The sequence below is a fragment of the Zootermopsis nevadensis genome, unplaced genomic scaffold (assembly GCF_977971745.1).
Source record: "Zootermopsis nevadensis isolate Lab colony 2312 unplaced genomic scaffold, Znev_1.0 Znev_ptg000012l, whole genome shotgun sequence".
In the NCBI taxonomy this organism is placed as follows: domain Eukaryota; kingdom Metazoa; phylum Arthropoda; class Insecta; order Blattodea; family Termopsidae; genus Zootermopsis; species Zootermopsis nevadensis.
In genome coordinates this window covers 1,802,674-1,827,663 of record NW_028259144.1, presented here as the reverse complement: position 1 = coordinate 1,827,663, position 24,990 = coordinate 1,802,674, and the positions used below count along the sequence as shown (strand labels likewise).

At 42.5% G+C, this 24,990-nt stretch overlaps 1 protein-coding gene and 2 non-coding genes across 7 annotated transcripts in view; all 3 read right to left on the bottom strand.

Annotated features, from left to right (window-relative positions):
- Window positions 1-24,990, bottom strand: part of LOC110840254 (putative E3 ubiquitin-protein ligase sinah) — a 516,698-nt gene that overhangs the window by 122,456 nt on the left and 369,252 nt on the right. The window lies entirely within an intron of this gene.
- Window positions 23,491-23,562, bottom strand: TRNAQ-CUG (transfer RNA glutamine (anticodon CUG)). The gene has a single exon. It is a non-coding gene; the product is annotated as a tRNA-Gln (tRNA).
- On the bottom strand, window positions 23,783-23,854 carry TRNAQ-UUG (transfer RNA glutamine (anticodon UUG)). The gene has a single exon. It is a non-coding gene; the product is annotated as a tRNA-Gln (tRNA).

Here is a 24,990-nt window from a genome sequence, read left to right as displayed (position 1 = left end):
ATCTTCACCAATTATTATTAAGATGATCATATTAAGACGAATGAAATGGGCGGGGCATATAGTACGCATTGGGGAGATTAGAAATGACCACAAAATGTTGATTCGTAAACCTAAGGGAAAGAGACTTCCGAAAACATGTGTAGATGAAAGGATAATATTAAAGTAGATTCTTCGGAAATAGGATGTGAATTCGAATCGCGTGGTTCGAAATAAGGACCATCGTCGCTGCATTACAGCTCGCGAAGACGTCACCATGTGAACGTATGCTCCCTTATCTACGTCACTATGATTGTGTTGGAATGCGATATGATGTTGTATAACTGTTGACGCACTTTGCATATTGTTCTGCTTTACGTCTCTTGCTGTGTAATTTATCTGCAAGCCTTTAAATGTCGAGTCACACTTCGTTTGAACTGGTTATTCGAGTCAGTGACACCGATATATAACGCGTTACCCTCCTCATCTGTAGCAAAGATCGAACCGGGCCCCTCTGGTTGCGGTAACCGTAGGACAGCCCCTCTTTCTACGGCACAAAGTCACTCAGATGCTTAGCTGATCACAGAAGAACGAAAATAGACGAAGTGAGTACATATTCTGGAAAGTGATACAGGATTTTAGGGCAAGACAAGATGTGAGCAGCTCTTGTATAAAACAACAAAAGGCCAGTCTTACATCTGCTACTGAATTTCGTAAAAATATACTAATTTCGATTAAATTTGGTGTCTTGGACCTACACTAAACCCTGTAGGACCCGCATCGGCCCAGTGCAGTATATTTCATAATCTAAAGAATATTAAGTTTGCTGTGAGAATGAGACATACGAAATCCTTAAGCTCACTATGTGTTAAACATCCAGAGTTACTGACTTGTTAAGGCTAGTGGTACATATACTTACCACTGGATTTTAAATGGTGAGGTAATTAAACTTTTATATCAGCATGTTCAAGTTCCGTGCACAGTTATTTCGCGTATGAAACACGCTAACAAGTGTGACACAATCGCACGTTAAATTTCGCAGTTCCTGTAAATAATGAAGACACGTATCTTCAGAATTCAGAGGTCACCATGGTAGCAGATTTGCATCACGCCAAAGATTTTATAAGCGCAGCCAGTTTATGTATTTTTACTACGACAGAAGAGAGATTTACAGTTAACGAGTCAAAGCCCACGCTTTGTGGCAAGGCTGTGGAAATGAACGGCAAATAATCTATTTACAGAATCCGCTAAGTTAACGTCGTCAGCCATCAGGTATCGCTGATTTTAAGTTAATGTTATTGCTTCTTAAATAAATTGCTGTTTCATTTGTTTATATAAAACGCACATATATTTTTTTTTTCTTAAAATCCTCACTTCAAAACATACGTTACACAGGGAATGGACGTCTGTGCAACGGGCAGCTTTTCCACCAAGCGCTACTCTTCCGCTCCGTGTGATTCTGCAGGCCAGGCAAATATCCTGGATGAAAGGTTTCGTGGTTCTATTCAGTCACTCCACAAATTAGTGAAATACTGAAGTAAGACAATACTCAATGTATTTCTTGCCAGCCCCCCCCCTCATATTCGGCTTTGTGTATAAATAATTACTTCAGAAAACATCGTAAAAACAACTAAGAATGTATGTTACTTGGCTTTCACGTATCACGTGTTTAAGATGAGTGGTTTAGGGGTAGGACGATAATGAGTCAATGTTTCCAGCACCTGTTCGGACTCAGGAAGATTGCCAAAAACCGCAATCATGAAACGAGTTTACCGAAAGGGAGTCGAAGCGACTGCTCCCAGGGAAGTGACTCAGACCTGCGTACTAAACCCGTGCGCACTCTTCACGGCTGAAGGTGGCGATTAAGAAATTTGATGTGAAGTTTAACTTTATAAAAATTCTCTCCCTTCGCCTGCCACTTCATCCCTTTTGGGTCCCAAATATTCTCCTAAGCACCCTGTTCTAGAACCATCGGTCTATGATATTCCATTAGAAGGCACCAAGATTCATAACCACAGAAAATATAATTTTTTTATTCTAAACCTTGGGTTCTTTTATGTACAAGACAAAGTATTCTGGACTGAACCGAATTTAATCCACTCTTGATTTCGTCGTGTAGACAATGCAGCAGTAATCAGTCAGAGGTTACGAAAAAGGAACGCTTATGGGGTTAATTTTGTGACCACTGTCACACAATTCGTTCCGTGACTTGGATTGGTTCCTGTCACAAACCGGCGCTGTTCTTATGTTTCTTCACGTGTCACACGCTACGTGCGAGACCCCGTGACGTAACGTCGTGGGCAGTGCCCCCCCCCCCCCCCGCTGCGTATATAAAGCCAAGTGACAGATCAGAACGCTCAAAAAAGAATCAAGTGATTCTATTTTTGTTGATGTTCTGTTGTTATGTTACGTTAGATGCTAGTGTGTGTTCCCCGGAACTTTTGGTCAGCACAAGAAATTAATTGCAGGAACTGCTTTAACCCACCGAAGTCGGAGTTCATTTAAATAATATTTAAGAGCTCGTAATTACGATGCGAGAAACTTCATACGGTTACCTGGACACTGAACATCCTCCGGGTGATTAAATCGAGACAAATTAGATAATAAGGAAAGAGGTGATATACGAGGTGCGATCGGAAAGTTTCAAGACTGCGCGTATAAAAACCCGTACACTTATCTCAGGTATTAAATTCATCCATCACCCTCGAAGTAGTTCCCCTGGGAGTGAACACAACGATCCCAGCGCCGCTGCCAAGCCTGGAAGCATCCCTGGAAATCTTTCTTTGTCAGCCTGTCAAGCACCATCTGCGATTCTGCCTGAATCTCTTGCCAAAGACTCGCCAAAACGGCTACGGAAACTTACGAAATGCTAAAGCAAGCATTTGGGGGGTCCGCAATGGGTCGTGCACAAACTTTTGTGTGGCATTCACGTTTTAAAAATATTTGTTGAGAAACTTCAAGGGAAGAGATCATTTGGGTAGACCTGGGTTTAGATGGAAGATAATTAAGTTTAATCTCTATTCTCGAAGTCCCAAGGTTAAATGGAGAGGGAGACCATGTGGACCTGTGATCGTCCCAGAACTTTGACGGATTTTATGACATTCCTTTGTTTCTGCCCGGTCAATCACCTTCGTCCATCTTCACTCCACAAACTTGATTTCACTTTGGGGTCTGAAGGAGGAAGGAGAAGATATGAAAATTATAAAAAAAAACTTGTTAAAGAAGGGGGAGGTAGAGAAAGGGAAGGAATGGTGAAGGAACGAGGAGGAGAAAGGTCGTAGAGAAAGAAAGCAAACCAAAGCATAGCAGATGAAAATTGCGGTCTCTAAAATTTGCGAGACTTGTCAGCAGCTGAGAGTGGATCCCCCCAACATGGGAAAACGTACACGGGTTCGTGACAGGAAACGCGCATGAGCGTCCAGAACTCGGCCACCGTCGTCGGCTACTCTCAGGTATTGAAGTTACGCGGAATGGACACTAGATGGCAGACTGGTCAGAAAGCCACTTAGTCTCTGTCACGTGACAATGGGTGCTAATGACAATCCACACTGTATTTGTGATCGCACTGCTTATGACCCGGGTGGTGTGGCCTTCGACAGCCATTGTCAAATCCCGGTGGTAACTATATGTACCACCTATTTTCACAATCAGTAACTCTGCGTTTTATACTTATGGGTTTCGTATATGATTCCCAGAATAAACAGCGATTATTTCCTTAAACTGCGTTGACCAGTTGATCTTTGTAATGGTGAAGTGTAGTGTTTTCTTCGCGGTACGGACTAAATCCTTAAAATATTACTTTGACCTACTTTGGCTTCAGAGGGTTCACGCGACATCGTCGTGTTTGAATGTCGGGGTATAGGAAAAGATGATAGCGAAATACAATTCGCTGACTTCATAAATAATCCCGTCGCTTTGGTTGATATAATTCGACTGCTTCGACACGTGTAAGATGCAAAGGGCTGACAAAACTGGTGGCTCGTGTCTCCACTGTAATCGCGTGTTTACGACAACTTATTATTCATGAAAGTTTCTTTTGTCTGGCGAACGGAATCTTCCTCAAGGCTGGAGAAATGTGCCAACAACATCCGAATCATTTCATCAACACTAGTACTGCCTGAAGTATTTGTAAGTGTTCTCAGATCTTTCAGGCATTACTTTAAAACATCGTTTGTGATGTCCCCAGTTGTGATGCCGTCTAATCTTCAGGGTGGTCACCAGCGTTTTGTAGGAACGTACCACCCCTATCTTCAGTGCAGCGAAAATGTCAGATATTAGGCATTTTAAAACACAAGATCGTTCCTATCAGATCCATACCGATTCATTTCGTCAGCAACAGTATCCCTTTCTGCATACAGTAGACAGCGTTGGGTGGGAGATCTAACACCAGGCGTTACTCGTTACCTCTGTATCTCAGCCGTTCGAAATCCGAGGACGGGTCATGCAGTGGTGACGAGGGACCCAGGTAGATGGAAAAAATATATATGCACATTGCAACCATGACGCAATGAACAAAGAATCTGCAAGATACAGTAATTTATTTACAGATGTAGCTGTGTCCCAAAACATCGGAAGAAAAACACAGTAGAAAACTAATGGCGCCATCACGTGTAAGAATTAGGAAACACGGTCTCTCGTCGTATAAACTAGCTTTCATGTCGCATTATGGCAGGTTATTTGTCACTTTCAACACCAGACAGTGATCACGTAGTCCACATCAAACTTTCCCTTCTTCTTTCTTAAGTCACGTGTTGCCCCTTGACTGACAGGCAACATCCCACACAAATGTGTAAGACAGGTAACGTTTTGACAGGCACTGAACAAACAAACGAATGTTGGATTTCTGACGAAAAGAAAGCAAACAGCATCGGACACAGTTCATTGTAAAATCGTCTGTGTCTCACACCTAACCAAGCCTCTTAAATATTACGGAGGTGTTCCGTTACGTTATTTACAAAACTACGTATCTGCATAAAAATAAAAGTGTTAATAAACGTATTTTATTCTCTAATAGAAATAAATTCTATGTGGACTAACAATATTTTTAATTTTCTGCTATATCGTAAACAAATCCCACAAATGCATGTTTGCTTTTACTAATTAGTCAACGAATGCGGCAGAAAGCCAACAGGCCTACATTTTATTTTCACATCAGAACATCCCATAACATTGAAATACGGCGAGTATGAAATTGCATTACGGATCAAAACAACCTGCCCCCCCCCCCCCTCCTCAACTTCCACAAATATTAATAGCTGGCTGTTCACTCAACACCACCCCACTTCGTAAACAACCTCCGTGGTACCCTACAAGTGATTACCAATAGTCAACAGCAAACAGCAAACACTGCACTACATACTTTGTTTGGTCTTTTTCCTATTCTGACCTGCATAATTAGCAGTGTATGCATAAGCGTTGTAAGTACAGACACACAGCAATGTCACGTGATTAACACACTTGGTTCTTCTATAAGAGATCGAAAATTTTTAAAAATACCACGACATAAGATCATTCTGTCCTGGGTTATCGTAGGTTTCCTCAGCCCTTCCAGCTAAACGAAGTAGCATTTATTTTTATTTATTTGTAGTGTTCTGTCTGACGACAGGTCCATATGAACAGGATCCTTCCATCCTTTTCTCGGACTGGGACCTGTTCATATACGTTCTTGGCAGATGATCCAGAAGTAGTTTGCCATTGCCTTCTTCTGTGTGTGAATGGAGTAATTGTTGGGATGCCACGGAGGAAAACTCCGTGTTGCCTAGACCACGGCCTTGCCCAACACAAGTTATAAATTCGGGCACCACCGGGAATTGAACCCGGGACCCCAGGCTTACAAGGCTAGTGTTCTGACCGCTAGACCACCGTGGCAAGTGACAAGTAGCATTGTCTTAAAATAAATTACACTCGTTTCCTTCCAAATCCCTTCGAATTCATCATTCACTTTCATCCTCCCTTCGTCGAATGACAGAATTAACCGACTGTGAAATATGAATTAGACATTATATGGAAGGAAGTGGTCGTGGAGTATCCTAGCATGGTCATCTGTACCTCAAGAAAGAATCAAATTAGCATGGCTGACCCCCGGTCTCTGAACCGATCCAGCGACCTCCCAAATACGAGCGGACATGTGCCAACTACCCCAAAGGAACATGAGGTCTGAAACGCAGTGACGTAACCCACTCTTCCGCTGATATCCTTTTATGTAACAATACTGCAGAAATAATTGTAAGCGATCCGAGAACGATGCCCCCTGGGTGTAATCCCACTAACCCTGTTTCCTTGCAGGGAACAGACAGTTCATAACAAATGACTGCCACTCGCAAGTGTCAACATTAGCTCAACAGAGCGCGTTGTTTGTTTGTTTGTTGATCACTTGCTAATGGATTCTAATGCACACAGTACAGTATCCATGTCAAATTGTCATTTTTTTACATTTATGATTGAATCCATATAAGCGTTAATTAACAACTATCTGTAATTCGCCTTGTTTCATCTATCCAGATATTTTAATGACAACTACAAACGAATTATGATACTTGTTGTCATAAAGGTTCAACTGGGAAAGAACAGAGACTACGTGATTGTAAAATTCACTAATCGTTCTCAACATTTTAACCCTGTGAAGTACCTTAGGGCAGGCCACGACCACTTCCAGCCACGCCCTTTCTAAGTCTTTGTCCCCAAATCAAGTCAATATTCGAAGATACGTAAATTATACAGTCGGAAACCAAGAATAAACCGCGTAACTCTGCCATTACTAAATAACTGACTGAGACTCAAAACCAGATTCTGCCAGTCCCATCGCGTGCAGACATCTGAGAGGCACCCATTTCTAATGTGAGGCGGGATACCGACTACACTCAGTGTTACTCCGTGGTTTTCTTTAGTTTCTCCAATCTAATTAAGTACCTTCAAACATAAGTTGAGGCTTACACGACAGTGTCTTCTGGGTTGTTTAACTTCAACCCAGAAAATGGAGGCAGCATTTTCATCCGTAACGTTAGACTACAATGAGCCGGGATAGCTCAGTCAGTATAGTGACTAGCTACGGGCTGGACGACCGGGGTTCGATCCCTGACGGGGGCAGAGGATTTTTCCTCTAGCCTCTGCGTCCAGACCGGCTCTGGGGCCCACCCAGCCTCCTCTACAATGGGTACCGGGGTCCTTTCCCGGGGGTAAAGCCGGCCGGGGCGTGATGCTGACCACTCACCCCCATCTAGCGCCGAGGTCAAGGAAGAGAGGAGCTATACCTCCACTCACCCCAAATGCCTACATGGCGTATAGTGGGACAAACTTTACTTTACTTTACGTTAGACTACAACCAGAACAACACACGGCGTAACAATCCAGATTCGTTGTCACAGGCTCCGTCCTTCTCTACCCACGTGACATACATGACCACCAATCCAAAGCGTTCCAAACACTTTGGGGTAAATGCACTCCTGTTACATGTCAGGCTGATTACCTACTTAAAAATTTAGTATCTTACAAAAGTAACCTCGTTTAGAGGTCACAGAACTTACCGTAGCTGACCTTCACGGTCTGGGTCGCCTGTGAAATAGAAACATCACTGAACGGGTCCTCATGTTCTGCCTTAGCGCAAACCTACGCAGTGGCTCTGCCTATTTCTGTACGACGTGACTAAGTGTATCGAAGTGTTCCTGCCGCACACTAACAGTGACGGACGCTCAGCCCCCCCCTCTCTCTCTCTCTCCGCCCAGCGTCGCGTAGTGCCGTGCCAAAATGTGCAAGATTCGTTTCTAACCTTAACACTGTTCAAGTCTGCGTTGTAGCTAATGACATAATCCAGTTTGTTTCTCTTTATTAAATTGCTTGACAACGCCCTCTGACCTTCATACCTTCAATGAGTGGCCGTGAACGATGAACTGGGAAGGATGTGGAAGGAAGCGGTCGTGGCTGTAACGGCAATGGCTACTGACAGACTCAAATTCTAAATTTAAACTGAAATTTATATCAACTTCTTGTCTTTCATTCTGGTCATCATACTTTATCTCGTTGTCCATTCCATCCTGAGGCCAGCGGTAGGTCTTCTTGAAGGCAAATCAGACCATCGCGAGACCTCACTCATCACGAAGCCACAAAGACATCTATCCCCCAAATGGGATACAAACCAGATGCCCTGTATTCGAATGACCTAAAATCATTAATTCCTCGATTAAACACAGGCGGATATTTCAATTGCCTGTCCTCGGTTCAGACTCCCACAGGAAGCAATTACATTTCATTTAATTATGAGCCAGTCGGATATTCCAGCTACCGTACCCCAAACCCCGTTCAACATTGGCAAGAGCTGATTGTATCGCAGTGGTTGGTACGATAATGGGGAATCCCGCTCGTCCGTTGCCAGGGAGACAGCTCATTACTCAGCTCCTACATGTAACTATCTTGGGTTCGAACCCCTCCCTGCTGATTGAACGGGACAGTGGATTGTAACTGCGTTACACGGACGTAGTGCAGTGTTGCTACATTGGACTTGACGGACAGTCTGATTGCACACGGCTAAGCTGACAGAGACAGAACGCGGGCATACGCCCATTGTTTTCGAACCGAGCTGCGGTTATATGCAAATCAACAAGCGAAGAGACACGCAGATCTGCTCCAATTCCAGATATTTCACTGTACACGCATTTTCAAAAACGCCTTCTTCTCGACTTTGTATCCTACTTTTTTGGATTTCGTATTTTCTTAGTGCGGCTACAAATCCACAGTATCACAGTTAACCGTATGAATAAAAAACTTCATCTTCATCAACTGTGTTATATTATGATCATCAAATCAAGGACAATGACACAGCAAGACTAGTACGTATGGAACATATGAGAAATGTTTACGAAATTTTGATCGAAAATCCTAAAAAAAAAAGAAAACTAATCACAAGACTTGGCGCAGATGGCAGGACATTACAAATCATGAAAAAGTTTTTAAAAAAGTCTTGGAAAATGTTTGAAATCCTGTGGAGGGTCCAATGTCTTCTAACTGTCGTAAAAATCAAAAGTCCATAATTTACACGTGAACCCTATAATCTGGTGCAAACTGACCGACATTTAATATGTTTATTGCCTTCATCATGACGGATCAGTAAGCACCTCCGAAACGTCTGTGTCTGTATCTACCAGACTAAATGGGGCAACATCCCAGAATACAATCATCTTCACGTTCGCCGCTGTGATAACTTGAAATCACACCCAAATAAAAACATTATTTAGAGCTTTGCTAATAACCTTTACTGTCCCTAAATCTAAACGTAAAAGTGACAGTAAAATTGCTTCGTGATGTATAATGTTCTCGTTTAACTTAAGAATCCATTCTTTGCTGAAACTGACTCCACTCCCTGCCCCTTAAAAGGGGGTACAAGTTCTGCTTGAGTTCAGATCTGCCAATCCACGCCCCTCAAATTTCAAAATTTCGCATCCAGACTGTCAACTGTCCACGTGCCCTGTCAGGTTTCCGCTTCCGCTACTCTCATACTTCCGTTTTAAAATGCAAATCCGACAACCCTAACCTCACTCTTGCAAGAGACTTCATCACGGCCTTCTGAATCCGTGGAATGACACCCGTTAATTATTGTTCCGGAAACATGGGCCTCCGACTGTCGTAATGTCCCACGCGGCCTGTGGCATAGGGAGAGGCTCTTCATCTTAATTGGCGAATGTCACTCTCTCATTTGTCGAGTTTCATGATGTCGCGTACTGGAAATGGTTTTAAATTGTAGCTGTATAAATGTCTATGTGTTTGCAGTTTTATGTCAACTACAATTTTTCGTGTGGTTAAAAAGCATAACTTTTCCGGTAAACCACATTCGAATCATGTCACCGTCCGACCTAGAGTTACAGCATGACAGGCCTCAGCAGTGCTGCCAATCACACAACAAAGATATTCCCATATTACCCTTATTTTTTTTTTATTTCGTAATATTTCTAGCTGTCCCAGTCTCCTTCCCTCTCAGAGGCCATAATATTTAAAGTCCGCACAATCATATATATCGGAAATGTAATGTACATTGAATTTCAGAGTGTGGGCAAACGTACAATACAACTACAATACCACACACCGAAATTAAAATTCAAAAGTTCCCCCCCCCCCCCCCCGTCGCACTGATCCAGGCAACAATGTGCCTCATCACTCAACTTCTTCCGGGTAATCGATTCCATTTCCGGGAGCAGCAAATTGAACAGTTTCCGGTAAGGAAGCTCTCTGTCCTCCGTCTGTGAGAAATATGAGACATGGAACTTCCGTCTCAGTTTTTAACCTAACCTCCATTAGCATGAAGTAAAATTTACGATTCAAAACAAAAAGAAATCTTCACGTTTTTATTCTGATTTCTCTCACCGATGCTGATGTCTGTCGGCTGACAAAACATTTCTATTCTTTTTGACCCAAAGTTTCGGCGGCTGGTGGTTTTAAATGAACAACTTCGACTATCAGCTAATCCTTCTTAATTAAAACACTTCCCCGATCAAACTAATTATTTAGTGTTCTGTCTGACGACAGGTCCATATGAACAGGATCCTTCCATCCTTTTCTCGGACTGGGACCTGTTCATATACGTTCTTGGCAGATGATCCAGAAGTGGTTTGCCATTGCCTTCTTCTGTGTGTGAATGGAGTAATTGTTGGGATGCCACGGAGGAAAACTCCGTGTTGCCTAGACCACGGCCTTGCCCAATACAAGTTATAAATTCGGGCACCGCCAGGAATCGAACCCTAGACCCCAGGATTACAAGGCCAGCGTTCTAACCGATCAAACTACCAAAATAAATATCTGCCATTTATTTAATGACGTCTTCAGTAGATGAGCTCTGAATTATAGAATGATTACTGAAACATGAACTGGAATATATTTGGAAGCGGTCGTGGCCTAATTTAAAATAATGGAGAGAATAAGAGAAACAGGGCAAGACATCAATCAAGTTAACCAGTTTCCGATCTGAGATCTGAACCCAGGGCCTCCTGAACATGAAGCGTTTGGCCTCGGTCGTTTCGAAAGTATAACGTGCCGATGGGTAAGTGAATAAAAGTCTCCACATAAGATGAATGAAACGCGCTGAACATTCATTCTTTCATTCATAACAACTTTCTTACCTCGTCCCTGAGAAGTAAGGAGCATAATAAAGATTAGCTTCATTCTGGTTTCGCAAGGCTGACGGTAAAACTGATGGCTTGCAATTATATATTCACCCCTTAGACTCTAATACACTCCTTATTCTTCAACGCTTTCTCCTGAAAATATTCACCCTTTTACAAAACATTTTTGTTTAAATTTATAATTTTCTTAATTATTTGTACATGAAGCTAATCCGCTACCTTCAGTCTGGGAAGAACGAAGTGTTATTACAGGCCGATGAAGAATTCAGGGGTTGATCCCTAAAGAGTCCACACCCCAACATAATCTGCCCTCTTATTACCGTACACTCATTTCACATTATCTAGAATCGGGAGCACGAAAGTACAGACATGGTGACGAAGCGAAACCCTCAATAGCCGGGTTAGTTCAATCAGCACAGAGTCTGGCTACGGACTGAATATCCGGGGTTCAATCTCCGGCAGGAGCAAAATATCTCTTCTAGCCTGTACGCCCGGGGCCCACTCATCACGACATCCTGTGGGTACCAGGGGTCTTTCCCATTTTCTTTCCCTATTATTCTGTATTTTCCCTTTATTTCTTCCTTTTCCAATGTGTCTTCTTCTCCTTCTGTCTCTCTGTTCTTATTCTTAATTCCAACTAATCCGAGCTAGCAACAGATGCACAGACGCCTTGCCTCTCAACAAGTTGTCCCCTGTTTAGGTGGCAAAGCGCCGTGCAGGCCTGTAGGCCCACCGTCAATATTATTTCAACTCACCGTCCAGCTTTTCCGCGAAAAAAAAACAAACTACAGACAGGGTCTAATTTCAATAATTATATTATTACAGTTTACATTAATGACAAATTAGTCGCTACACTAAAGTTTATCTTTCACTCTTTCGTCCTGATATTTCGTCCCCCTTTTTTCTCACACTTCTCAATCTCACCCCCGGATTCATTTACATACTAGAGGACCCTAAACCCCTCCCCCCCCCACCCCGCGTTTCAATTTCTCCATCCTTTCTGAACGTGTGTGACAAGTAAAAGCATTTCAAGGGGATGATTGTGTCACCGACAGAGGGGTGAAAGTAGGACGGAGGAACTCGGCATTTTAGTTGCCACCACTCCCCGCCCCTCCCCCCTCACCCCAGAGGAGGATGACGTAATGGGATCAGACAGGCAAAGTATCCTGCAAGATTTTCAAGGGCCGGAAAGACATGGATCAATCTGACAGATTTGAAAAGAAAAATGAGATTTGCTCGTCTGATCGAGCATTTGTTCATATCAGAGGCAAGAGAATAGAAACTGCTAACTTTTGTACCGGGGGGAAGGGGGTGTTCAGGGTGGGGGGGTAGTTCACACTGGGTAAGTGGGGTGTCCGTTGATACCACCCTCGCGCAACGAATTTAACACTCACACGATCGTCAGTGAGAATCTAACCTTCTCGCAGTAGAATCTGAAACTTCAACACCGCTGACATAAAATTCCGACATCGGCCATGATCCGAAGCCAGTTCTATCCACCCCACCCCCCCACACACATAACACATCGCCTTTAATGTCCATTTTAATTACATTTTTGGTTTTCCACGTGCCTCCCTCCTTCCCTATCAAAATTCTGCAAGCATTTATTTCGTCTCCACCCTCTCAAAACAAGACGATTCCCATTAATAAAATATTCTCTCTGTTTTTTTTTGGTTCAAATATTCTCCGAAACGTCCAGACGTATCCCCGGCACCCCGAGCCTGCAGCAGCTGTGTGTGACCGCAAATTATGATGTGACTCTCACAATGAAATCTGTTCGTTTTATTCTCCGGCACTAATCCGCTGTTATTAAGTTTGTCCTCACTGCGTGTCCAGTGGTACACATATTACTTTTACGGCAATTTGCTGAGCTAACCCTTCGCTCTGGTTGCCATGCCAACAAACTGCTAATAAAAGTCCTCAGGGTGCCTTCCTTTATTTCAGGAGTCCTTCCTCTGTGGTCGGGAGTTTTGCGGTATACAAGAGACCTCTCGTGGCTGATAACTCAATTACAATTACCCGCTGTCACCACAATTACGATATCAAGAATGCTGAGCAGCGCAAACACAAAATAAGTTGGTATAGTTGCGTCATATTGTGAAGATATATATTTAATTAATTATTCTTGTCCGTCTATTCACAATTTAAAATTTTAAAATTAAGATAATTAAAATATCATGTGATGTTCCTTACGATTAAGTTTTAAGTTTATATAATTTTAATTTTTATACACCTGAAGATGGTTCATTTAAGAACCGAAACATGTCGTGTAAGAAAAAGATGTTCTAAATGTAAATCGAATGTATCGATAAGGAACATCACATGATATTTTAATTATCTTAATTTTAAAATTTTAAATTGTGAATAGACGGACAAGAATAATTAATTAAATTCACACAAAATATAAGTCGGAAAACCTGAAGAGAACAGCTTGGGAGACCTAAATATAAATGTCAGGTGAATATTAAAATGTTTGTTGAGAAGAAACAGGGTGTGTGATATTGTGCAATAGACTGAAGTGGCTTGGGATATAGCAAACATTTTGAACTTTTGTAACATCGGGAATGAACTTGGGTGTTTCTTGAAAGTCGTAGGAACAAAAACAAATTCAAGAAGGATTCTGCACCTCGGGGCTCCATATTAACCCTTTGAAGGCGAAGATCGTCTGAATATTATTTATGAATTCAGTCCGTACCGCGAAGAAAACACTACACCTCACCATTACGAAAATCAGCTGGTTAACCCTTTGAAGCCGAAGCTCGTCTTCATAATATTTACGAATCCAGACCGTACCGCGAAGAAAACACTTCACTTAACCATTAGAAGTCGAATCAGGCGGTACCACATAAGATTTAACAAAAGAACATCCCGGTCAAAGCCTTAAGGGACACGCATTCCCGTACTTATTTGTTTCCCGTTGTTACCATGGCAACCTCAGTTCATACTGGGCCCGATAGGTGTTAATATTATCAGCACCGACGCAGTGATGTATTACGTAAGGGTTGTGCCAATGATGTAAGGGGGTGAAAAGGAGTTTTTCTCCTATTATTGAAATCACCCTCTATAAATTACAGCAAAAATGCCTTCCCAACCCCTGACTTCAATAATGGAAATTTGTCTGTTTCCAACTCCACCCACTTTCTAAATTATTTATTGATCTATTTTCTAAGTCACATAAGCCACGTTGTCAACAGTTGATTAATTCATCTGGATTCGTATAGAGGCGCTGCATGCTTGGTGTAATAGACAGTAATGACCCCCACAGGTAAGCACCTGTACGTTATATATAAACATTCATTACAAGTTAGCAATAATAACTTTTCAACGTCATCGATATTATTCATATGAGACCAGTGGCGTGCAGCAGGTTCATAAATTATCAGTGGCGTGCGGCATGAATTTTTGGGGCTGATATCAGTGGCGTTCACGGGCATATGTTAAATCAGTATTGCGCGAAAAAGTCTCTTCGCAGAACTTCAATTTGCGGCCACATTGCGCTGTCTACCTTTAAAATCGACCGTCACGTGGTCGAGAGCTCTTTAACATTTTGACAGTGTCGTGAATTTCTTTACGAACTGCGATATTTAACACAGATTCTAAAGACAACATTAAAACGTTCGTGCGTGCATACGCTTAATGTACGTACAATAATTTTTTTTTAACGAGACTTTCAGTTCATTAATCGCTAACCTACAAAACTGCCCAACCAAAGCTCAGGTAGACACGTGGCAGATTTGCTATAATTTTCTACTCAACAAAGGTTACGAACACATTTCTCGTTTTATAACTGCACCATTTTTCATGTTCCCCCTTTTGTTTTTATTACAGATCAGGGGGTAGGGGTGGTAAGCGTATAAAAATCTATCGCCGTCCATAATGTCCCAGCTCTTGAGAGCGTCAGAAAGGAACTGGAATTATGTCAAAGTACGGTGTGTGTATTCCACCGTTCGAAGGTACAAATTACGCAGTTCCTTCCTTCAGCTGTTGTTTGACTGTGCTTGATTGCCCTCTAAACTGCAGCTATAATTCTGGCCGGCACGCATACATGTACGCTCAGACACGCATACTCCGCTTTGTGGCCCTTTCATCAATAATTCACTGCCTCAAAGACACAAGGGGATTTCATCCCCCTCACCCCCACACCCCCTTTCCACGGTAAGAGAAACTTCGAGAATAAAACAGTGGAGATGCAACTCCACTTCATGTACACTTCACTTCGAGTTGCTGAAGTTCATAGCGTATATGTTTCCAAATTAAAAGATAGGGCAACGCAGTTGTTAGCTGCGACTCGCCTCTTCCTTGCTTTCTCCTTTCTTTCTTTCTTTCTTTCTTTCTTTCTTTCTTTCCTCAGTGTCACATTCGGAAATTAAGTGATAACGCAGAGAGAACCGATTATGTGTTTTGTCTCGTCAACAGACAAATCGAAATTGCAGTCACAAAGAAATTAACAGCAGACTAAATTCAAAATCTTCTTTCTTCTCGTCTGGAATCAAAAGACGTACATTTTAAGGTTTCCTTTTTTTTTTTTTAGTGTTCTGTCAGACGACAGGTCCATATGAACAGGATCCTTCCATCCTTTTCTCGGACTGGGACCTGTTCATATACGTTCTTGGCAGATGATCCAGAAGTGGTTTGCCATTGCCTTCTTCTGTGTGTGAATGGAGTAATTGTTGGGATGCCACGGAGGAAAACTCCGTGTTGCCTAGACCACGGCCTTGCCCAACACAAGTTATAAATTCGGGCACCGCCGGGAATCGAACCCGAGACCCCCAGGATTACAAGGCCAGCGTTCTAACCGCTAGACCACCGTGGCGTTTTTTAAAGTATACAAAACTATAATTTTTCCTGCTGTTTTGCATGGGTGTGAAACTTGGTTTTTCATGCAAAGGTCACAGAACACAGATTGGTGGTGTGTGAGAATAGGGTGCTGAGGCCACGTGTTCTGAATGCAACTCTGACGCCTTACATCACAATAGCGACAGCAGATTACCTTTGAAATAAGCTACGATCATTTCATCCCACTCGCTAAATACTCGCAGCGGTTGGTACAGTTACGTTAAATATTCCAAGACGTAACAATTATTCTGGCTGATCTCGTAGTCACCAACGTTTAAAAACAAGCTAGGACAACCAGAGTTCGATTCCAGGGTAGGGCTGGCGTTCTCAGCCTTCGCCAGGACGTCCACACAGGCAGTGGGGCAGAACGGGTGCGCTGATTTCTATCATCGGGGTAAAGTGGGCAGAGCGTGAAGCTGACCACTCACCGAGGCCAAGATATCGTGGGGATTTAACGGTGTACACAGGGACACACTGTGTTCTCAGAAAAACTCCAACTGACTTTTGTCCTTTTTCCACCAAACTCTGCAGTTGTTGCTTACGAAGTGGCTATGGAAGTTGATTCCCCCCTCCCTCCAATTGCATTTCGTGGGTGTGCGGGTGCAAAATTTGACTGGATGAATGTCAGAAGGGGGTTGTGATAAATGATGGTTATCCGCCCCCCGGCTGCTTATGATCAATTTACTTTACTTTCAAGTAGGGGGGTGAGAGCAGCGCATATGGAAAAGAATATTCGTCTCAAATCTCATTAGAACGGCCTGTCTGTGTTGATCGAGTGGCTGGGATGATTGTGCATGTTTTCCGCTCGCTTTTATGCCTTTCGCTAAACTCCGCTCAGTAAAACAGACATCACACATCGTCCGCCAGTTCACAACGTCGCTAACGAACAAGGCAGAGTCCTCCCAGCGTAACGTGACTCCACTCCACGAAGAATTCCTTCAACTGACGCTCTAACAGCTAACACTAAACCCCGCTATCAGACACGATCTTAAGCCAATTCAATCCACCTCACATCCTCAAAATCCATCTTGCTAATATCGATCTCTGTACTAAAAACTCGATTAGCCACGGTGGTCTAGCGGTTAGAACGCTGGCCTTGTAATCCTGGGGTCTCGGGTGCCCGAATTTATAACTTGTGTTGAGCAAGGCCGTGGTCTAGGCAACACGGAGTTTTCCTCCGTGGCATCCCAACAATTACTCCATTCACACACAGAAGAAGGCAATGGCAAACCACTTCTGGATCATCTGCCAAAAACGTATATGAACAGGTCCCAGTCCGAGAAAAGGATGGAAGGATCCTGTTCATATGGACCTGTCGTCAGACAGAACACTAAATAAATACTAAAAACTCACCTCATTCGAGGTTCTTAAAAGGGCCTGTTTCCAAAACGTTTCCGACGGAGATCCATAATGCATACCTCCTACATGCCTAGCCCATCTTGGCCCCTAGATTTCGCTATCGTAACAATACCAGCTGACCTGTGTACATCACAGTGTTACTCATTGGACGCTAAACCAAATTTCCAACTTCACAATACAAAACAATCCGAAAAAGTATCTTTATCGACTGATTGATCGATACTTTGGTTATTCAGGAACGCTGTTCCAACCGCAGGGTTAAACACGACAGAGAAACAATGGAATAAAGAGTTAGCCACGTCTCTTCTGTCAATGTGGCGACGGGGCGAAACTATATCTCTGTTAAACTGAGTCGCTAACAGACCCAGCATCCATCTCTCGTACAATGGAGCAGGGGTGGAAAACCGAGGGACTTGGCCAAAGAAACTTGTCCCGGTAACACTTCGCCCACACACAAAAAAAAAGTGGACTGAACTGGGTACGAAGACGGGCCTCCGTGGTGAGAATGAATTCATATTCTTCACAGCGATCACGTCAAATCCGTCTTAACCTCCGTTCCTGGTTTAAACTTTCACGACACGGCGGCTAGATGAATTCTCAAATCTGCGATGCACGTACGCCTATAATCTTACGAAAGCTGCGAGTTATTATTTTTACGCTGAACTTGTTGTGAACCCGCCTTATCTTCCATTTTCGTGGTGCATATACTAGCAAGAAGAAGATGTAGGGGTTTTTCTCTCTCTGAACCATCATTAATTCCTTTCTGATCTCGCTCATCTGGCTTTTTTTTTTTTAAATGTCCACTTCTCTCCTGTGTTAACTCAATAGTCAACCATCATTAGTTCCAGCCCTCTGCAACACTGTAAAGCATCTTCATCATTTTTCATTCTTCCTGTTCATCATCATTATTCAATCTGCTTAATATCATCAGCTACTTCGATGTTCTTATCCTGACGCAAGAGGACAGACACATTTAGGGTTAAACAGGACGAAAGAAAATGGTACCACTGCTATTTACAGCAACGAGCAACAATTATTCCCAAAGCAGAATCTAGTAATCCATTGATTCTCAGATTATTTATTAACGCTGTTTCAACCGCGTGATTCTTCTTTGTACATTAGGTGGTATAAGCCAACAAGGATGATTCCAGCTGAAGGCAGAATTTTTCCAACTACTTCAGTTTTGAAACGCTTACTTTAGAAGCCTCTTTCCCGTTAGAGGTACATGTTTATGCGTTTTAATAATACCCTGGAGCAAAGTTCTTCTTCAGTCGCTCACCTAGTTAAGAAACTTTTACGAATGTTACCTTGTTCAAAACACTTCGCCACTGAGTCATATCCTGGGCCATTTGAAACCAACCCACAAACACTAGACCGTTCTTTTTAATGTCCACTCTAATATCATACCTCCATCTGCGCCTAGGTCTAGCAAATGATCTCTTTCTTGCATAAGTTTCCGACTAAATGTGTTAATTAATTTAGCAATATTCGGTACGCCGGATTAATACTTTTACTAACCTCGTTCCTTCCGAACTCCGGCTCTGCGCTCTGAGTAGTATCGTCCCATTTACCCAATAGTGCACGTGTTTACCCTATCAGACCTCACAATCAGCTCGAATCTTCAGTTCATGTCCAAACTACAATCTTGTATTATTATTTTTCCCTTCCCGAATGAGTATACTTTCTTGGCTCCGTGTTCCGTTAATAACAATAACCTCAAACGCAATTAAACATTTTGGTCATAAATAACATTATGTTGAATTTTAATATGCCTTTTTTTTTTTTTTTTGAAAAGTTGTCTTGTCTAATTTTATGACGTCCCTCATTATATGCCATAACCTGTTGTAACACCAGAAGCATATAACAAAACCTCATTTCTGTTCTATTGTGAAGCAATTCTGACAACGTTGCACTGCAGAATCTCTTTATGGGGAAACTGTAATTTTTATCATTATGTGAGGACTTCTGTTTTGTGTTACGATCTTCCGGATTCATCTTCATGTTTCTCCAAAACATTTTAGGAAAATCCCAAGAGTAGGACAGCTACCTTGTAGGTTCTACATAACTCAATGTCACTTACTCCATATGAGAATTGTCTGAGGCAAAGAGAATCGATCTTATAATATGTCACAAATATGTCAGCGTTAAAAACGATCAGGTGTGATGATGCCTTTAGATCTGAAACAATATCTGCATTAAGGTATCCTTCAGTATATCAAGAGACCCCCGTCAAGAAACTACTGTGCTCCCACTTGCTACTGATGGAGTTCGTGAGGATTATGCAGAAGGGGGTTTTAGGTGGGGAGGGGGGGGAGGCTTGTAAATTGTCAGCGAGTAAAAAACCAGTCCTTCAGGCTTGTTCAGCACGAGATGCTGGCAACACACCATCAGAGGCCCAGAGGTCTCCGTCCCTCCACCACACCTGGCTAGTCAATTAACCCACTGCAACCAACAGTAGCCCTTCCATCGTCTTGCTCCAGCGTTTTGTCAGCTCCACTGCGCATTTCTCTGCAGCTTCTGGACCCTTTAGGATCCGCATTACACATAACCCCCCCCCCCCTCATTACCTCTGGACCCGGTGTAATAAGTTCATCTGCCTGCAGTTCTGTGGTACTTCCAACTGTCACAGTTTCCCCGTGGAGTTTGTGAAGATGGAAACAGAAAATTTATACACCTCAGTTGTTTGCTTCTTTGAATAAATTTAATACAGAGTCCACTGAAGAAACGTGAATGAAGGCCTCGAGTACCGAAGTGGTCATTTATGCGAGAACCGGTATACGATCTGAGAAAATTAAAGACGTAATTACATAAATGCCGGGTGGTAACTATAATAATTCTCTCAAGATGGGTTTGGCCTCAATTTAAAGATTATATGAGAACGAATCGTGTCGCATTATCCAGTCTCCCTGTTTTCTTAAGATGGTATCATGTAGGCGTTCTTTACGTATGATATTCCACTGTGTTAATTTTCTAGTGATGTGTAGTGTATTGAAATCGATACATACCGTGGTGATATTTTACTTGGAGTGAACTGTACACGGCCTGCTGCCATCCCTTCTGGTAAGTGACTCGCTCCGAGGTTCCAATTCGGAAATTTCATTGGCGAAAAACGCTGGAACGCAGTAATACCTCTGTGCAAAGCAACGCCTTGAAATATGAGCATCCAGATCAGCATGTGTCAACGCCGTTCTTGTTGGTTGTTCCACAACGCAGTATCAACTGCGATGAGTGTGCATGGATGATGTACTTGGAGGAATCCGAAGCCAGCGACAGCTGCCCTCGTAATTTGTTTCCTGAACGTTCAAGAAAAAGAACCAGGCAACTCTTCAACACACTTTCTGTCTCTCCTTCCTCAATTTCACGTTCCTCTTCACTTCTCTTTTCCTTTTCCTTCTTTCTTCTTTCATGCAATCCTGTTCTTCGTAAACATTACCGCCTTCTCTTTAACGAAATTACCTCGCGGTCCGCATTCGGCAATCCAGCACCCACTGGTCGTTTGCCATTCGTCGTCCGTCCTAGTAATCAGACTGCAGTCTTTTGTTTAAAGTTTCTTTAAGAGGACGTCGCTGGCCACGAGGTATCATGGAAAACGTTCCTTTGACTAGCTTCACGTTCTTATTTTTATGGGCAATGAAGATGTCCACTCGGCTTTATGGTCTCTGCCCCCTAACCGCTTCTTAAAAGATTCTTCCAGGAGCCTTTGCCGCGTCTACAGCCCTGCGAATCAACGTCACTCGACAGATTGTAGAGCGATCTGGCGCCACCGTGTGATACTAACGACGTTAACTATTTATTTCATAGTGAGTACGTTTCTGTAGGAGTAATTGCATTGTTCGGTTCCTCTGACTGAGGAGAGTATTCTGTGTCAGAGCACATCACCCCAGTGCAATTAATAAAACAACTATTCAAGTAGTCAGCCATCTAATTAACCAACAGCCAAACCCACAAACAGACAACTGAGGATTTCGCAAAGGTAAGACGAGAGTTCTGCCTCCATTTTCATGGTCAACAAAGTGATTTTGTTACGGGATGGATGACCAGGGTTTGATTTCTGGACAGGGCAGAAATTTTCTATTCGCCACCGTCAAGTCCTGACTGGCTCAGGGGGTACAGAGCGGCTCTTTCCCTGGGGTAAGTTCGGACTGATCGTGAAGCTGACCACGCACAGTGTGAGTTGGAACGTCCATGTGTTATAACCGACTATATTAAAGATAAATTGTACCTTATATCTGTTCTGTGATTTCATTTTGAAACGCAACCTCCAACTAATCAACGTGGAACCAATCACGCCCTTACGAATTTGAATTAAACAATATTTTTCACAAAGTTATCATTTCGGTAAAGCGTCTTGTAGGAACAAACCGTACTCATCCCATTCGCAGGAACCAGGCGTGACTGACTACTGTAAAAAGATTTACGCTGCCTTAGAAACAAGGGTAGTCATAAAGTTTGTCTTGCCTCTGTTCAGTTGTCTATTGTAGTCCGTTCACAATGGCCGTGGCCTGCTTTTCTTATCACTAGCTCCGCATGCCAGCAAGAACGGCACATGCAACTCTTAGCCTCTTAAAAGCGACCAATATATATATTTGTTACCTCCAACTTGATCCGTCATCGCCACAGAATGGCACATCCCCAGGTTGTGTATGGAGGAGACGGCTCGCACATATGGAGGGTTGTTTCGAAAATTCAGCCTTGAACAGCCGAAAAGGGGTAGGCCTCCGTTTTCTTGCTGACGCATGGCGGATATTCCTTAAAATATTAAAAATCGCTCACAGAAATCTGCCGTTTTCTATTAATTCCAAAGTTTCCACATCATCACACCGTACTTTGTACGCATTTTCTGTCCCCCCCCCCATCGACGTCTTTGTCTTCTGGACGTCTCAACGCTTCACGCTTTCCAGTCAAACTTTTTTGTTCATTTCTCTAGTCACTATAAACCCGTCTTATACTAACACACAAGTTCCATGCTGTATTTCAGCGGTTACTTCCACCTGATAAATCAATTAGGGGTCCTCTTCCCCTTGCGAACTTACCCTCTCCCTTTTGTGGGTCGCCGTATTCCGACGCCTGTGTTCCAGCTCGTACCATTTCTACGTATTCTCCTGAACACTGCCTCGATACAAATCCTGTCTGCTAGTTCTCACGTATCAGCTACAAAAAATACTTAACAGATTTTTGATTAAATTTCGTATTATCAGCTTACACTAAAACTTCATCAGTTTTTTTTTTTTTCTAGCGTCGAGCGAGATGGAAATAATCACACGTGAATAGGTGAGAATTTGGAAGGAGGTTAACGTGAAAAAAAAAACTATATACCAAAAACTCGGGCAAGAGCGCCCCGTCAAGGTCAAAGTTCCACGGAGCCTCCCGAATGCAAGCTTAAAGCTCTACCGCTGTGCTAACTTCATTCCTTCGTGTTCCTATTCTGATTATGGCTTAGTGCTGGATGAAAGGCGAATGGCTGAGTATGTAGCACGTGACAGAGAATAGATTAAAGGAAAAAGAGAAGAAACAGAGATGTAGAAGAAAGGGAGATGAAACAGTATGACGTCAAAAGTCCCATACTCTGGTCTCCGTTTGAACGGCGGACCGTAATTCCTGTAGGGTAGAGACAGTAATGGCGATTGTGGATTGCCCACGATTATGTTCGGTCCGCCACATCTGAATATCGTAAAAAGCTACGACTGTGCCTCCCTCTGCCTCATTTGCCACGTAACGAGTGACCGCAGGTCAGCAAGATGACAAGTGAAGGGCATTATAGTCCTCAGCAAACCTGCGTTACAAGCTGAGAGTTGACATCACGATGGAAACCACAAATATCAAGGAAAATATTTTCTGTCTTCCACGATTTTATGTGAACAGTTTAATATTACTGTACGCTGACGTCCTTGTTATTAGACAGCTATATTCAGTTTATTTCTTAATTATTTTAGTGGCTACTCAACATGATTTCTATTTACTTCTTTTCATTATCTTTATCTTCATTCATTTCTCGCCACTTCCTCGATCTGTGTTGACACAGAAACGTCCAAACTGCGCATAAACTCAATATAATACACACAAAACAACCGCTAACATGAGATGTCCAAAAAGTCTACACAAAACTGCATTCACATACCACTTCAAAGTGTTCTTCAATTTATTAATGCATTATAAATTTCTTAACTTTAAATATACGCTTATGGAGACTAAATAAAAATTTAAAAAAAGTTTAAGGTCCCACCGAGATTTGAACTCGGATCGCTGGATTCAGAGTCCAGAGTGCTAACCATTACACCATGGAACCACATGTGTTCAGTACACAATGAAATGAAATTGCAACAAATTTAATAGAGTATAATTTAAAAAACGGAACAAAGTCCAACTGACAAATGAAGTCCGACTGATAGCTTCAAAATCGAAAATTAAAACAGTCACGCCACTGGACAAAAAACATTTCTGGCAAAAATTCACCAAATTACTGTGTATATCATCGGAAACAAACTAAAATTACAAAAAAAAGCTAAAGGTCCCACCGAGATTTGAACTCGGATCGCTGGATTCAAAGTCCAGAGTGCTAACCATTACACCATGGGACCAACACACCACAACACTTCATAGTCACTTCAGTGGAACTTGATAATATGTAAATGTAAGGACTGAGAAACGCGGATATCTCCCTTAAAGTGACAACCCTTGACCTTTCGTGGCATGTTCAGAATAACTGTTATTACGTCATACGTGAAACACTGGACAGTCTTGACTGTTGCGTTGTAACTACGTCGCTGTAGCACACGCCAACATGACGTCGTGTAACCCAGAAGGCTGAGCAGCGGTGAAGTTCTGCACATGGTACAGGCTGACGCACAAAGTAAATACCCTATTTGTTTCAACGATAAAAAATCAACCACTTCAAGGACGAAGTTTTCTGTCATGTCCATGAGTGAGTGCAGTAGTTAATGGAGATACCGTTAGGTGGCATATGCGCCTCGTGTGGCTAACGCCAAGTGATTAGCTCGCTGTTTCCCGCCAATATCTTGAAGTTGGCCTGAGCTCATCACAGCTTATCGCTACGGTATTTCGTGAAAGATGGGCCTACATCACACTCAACGTTATCTTGGAATTTCTGCACTCAACTTTCGGTCCATGCGCGACTTTCCACCGATATCCTGCTGGCCAGGGGTGTGACCAGGAGTGGCCACCCGGACACACACCCCTGTGACTTCTTCCTTAGGGGTTACCTTGAAGAAAACTTTTTCCAAAAAAAAAAAGCCAGTCTTACTAAAGCAACTCAGGGCCTTTATTGTTCTCGGACGTTCCACGACATAACGGTAGTCACATTCAGCACGTAATCCATAAAGGCTAAGTCTCCATAAATTCTATTTTGTGTTCATAGATATATATGCACCATTATATGAGTATTAAAGTTTTTTGTTTTTAGAACAATATGTCTGTTGATAGAATCCGAGTTCTTACAGCGGTGAATACGCTGATGTTGTTCTTGTGCGTTGTAATGCAGTGTGGTCTTCTGTTACGGAGGTAAACGCTGCCTCCATATTCAGGGGTTTTGATGTTACAACATAGATGAACAACATCATTTCTCAGATATGTATTTCGTTTGGGTTTGTAATAACAGAATGTTCTTAATATGTAGGAATTCTCGATATATATATATATATATATATATATATATATAATGTTTTGAAAAATGAGTGAATCTCGATTATGCTTACGA